At 35.3% G+C, this 2,324-nt stretch overlaps 1 protein-coding gene across 1 annotated transcript in view; it reads left to right on the plus strand.

The window, feature by feature from the left end:
• Gabrr3 (gamma-aminobutyric acid type A receptor rho3 subunit) overlaps window positions 1-2,324 on the plus strand; it is a 105,020-nt gene that overhangs the window by 68,435 nt on the left and 34,261 nt on the right. The window lies entirely within an intron of this gene.

A 2,324-nucleotide genomic window follows, 5' to 3' on the forward strand; every position in this document is an offset into this window, starting at 1 on the left:
TGAGAAGGAACAAAATGCAACCTCAGAACCCAACCCCACCCATAACAAGTGCAGAGGACACTAACACAGAACAAATTGGGAATCACACAGCTGGAAGCAATGAATCAATGGCTTTTGAAATTAAAAAACAGCTGCAGAAAGGTATAGAGGAACTCAGATTGGAAATAAAAAAAAAAGAAATCCCTGAATTAATAACATCTGCAGTAAAAAATCAAATGCAGAAACATATGGAGAAAACCCAGTGCCCACACAGAACAAGTGTGGAGGACACTAGCTTGGCTCAAATTCATGAATTAATAGAGTCGATAGTAAATAAGCAACAGCAGAAAGACATAGAGGAAATCAGAGTGCAATTCGTTTCTGAAATAAAAAAAAATTCTCAGAACTCGTAGCATCTGAAGTAAAGAAGCAACTACAGAAATATAGGGAGGAAACCCAATCTGAAAAAAAAAACACTGCAGTAAAAGAATTTATAACTGCTTCTAAAGAAGACATCGATTAAAAAAAATACAGGAGATTAGAAAAATGACGGATTCCTTGATTGAGCAATACAGGAAAGAAATAGATCGCATGAAGCACAGTCAAAGAGATATAGAGGAAATTAAAATCTCAATCACAAGCTTGCAAAACCATTTAAATGAAAGTGAAGACAGAGTTTCAGATCTTGAAGACGCGGGTGTGGCTAGTGAAAAGGTAAGAAAGGATCTCTTAAAAACAACGAGGATGCAGGGAAGAATAATCCATCACCTGCAAGATGATGCAAAGACGAACAATGTGAGACTAATAGGCATCAAAGAGAAAGAAGGAGTCAACACAAATGACATTAAAAAAATATGGGCAGAAGTCATAGCAGAAACCTTCCCAAATATGAGGAAACAATCTGACATTCAGGTAACTGAAGCATACAGAATGCCAAGTAACCCAAATCCAATGAAAAACACACTGAGATATATATAATAGTCAAGTTAACAGACATTCAGCACAAGCATAATATACTGAAAGCCACTAGAGAAAAGAAGCAGATCACATTCAAAGGAAAACCCATCAGAATTATGGCTGACTTCTCTTCACAGACCATGAAGGCAAGAAGAGCATGGAGCAGAGTATTTCAAGAACTTTATGAAAAAAATTACAGCCCAGACTACTATACAATGCAAAACTCTTTTTCAAATTTGATGGAGAAGTGAAATACTTTCATGACAAAGAACACATAAAGAATTTCATGGTGACAAAGCCAAACCTACACAGGTTACTGAAAGATGTTCTAGAGAGGGACCAAAATGATCAGAACTCCATGAATGAGATAAGAAGCAACCAACTAAATAGGGCAAGCAATTAAACACAGGAGAAAAGGAGTAAATGACAATAGGTAAATAACATGTCACTATAAGTCAATACATTCAATTTTAACCATCAATGTAAATGAACTCAAATCACTAATTAAGAGAAATAGACAGGCACACTGGATTAGTAAACAAAATCCAATAATATGCTGTATACAAAAAACACATTAACTCATAAAGACATTCATAGGCTGAAAGTCAAAGGATGGAAAAAAATACTACATGCCCCAATACTTCAGAAAAAAGCAGGGGTAAAAATCCTATTCTCAGACAGTCTCAACTTCAAACCAACAATGATCAAGCAAAATAAAGAAGACCACTATATACTGGTTAGGGGAAAAATTCAAGAGAAAGAGGTAACACTCATAAATATGTATGCACCAAACACAGGAGCACCCAACTATATAAAGCAAATCTTAATGAACATGAAAAATCTAATATCTAATATCCAATATCACAACTTTAACAGGAGACCTTAACACCCACTTATCTCCAAAAGATAGGTCAACCAGACAAAAAAAATAGCAAAGAAATAACAGAACTGAACCAAAACTTGAAACAAATGGACTTGGTGGACATATACAGAGTATTCCACACAAACATAGCTGAATACACATTTTTCTCAGCTGCACATGGGTCATTTTCTAAATTAGACCACATGCTGGTCCATAGGTCATGCTTAAGTATATGCAAGAAAACAGAAATTATCCCATGCACATGATCTCACCACAGTGCAATGAAACTGGAAATAAATGACAAAAGAAACCAGAAAAAACCCTTAAATACATGGAAATTGAATGACACCCTACTCAGCAACCACTGGGTCACAGATGAAATTAAACAAGAAATACAATATCTACAATTCAATGAAAATTCAAGCACAACTTATTGGAATTTATGGGATACGATGAAAGCAGTTCTCAGAGGGAAATTCATAGCTGTGAACTCACACATTAGGAAAACAGAACGGGAACAAATAAA

This window comes from Octodon degus, unplaced genomic scaffold (assembly GCF_000260255.1).
Source record: "Octodon degus isolate 3935 unplaced genomic scaffold, OctDeg1.0 scaffold00237, whole genome shotgun sequence".
NCBI lineage: Eukaryota > Metazoa > Chordata > Mammalia > Rodentia > Octodontidae > Octodon > Octodon degus.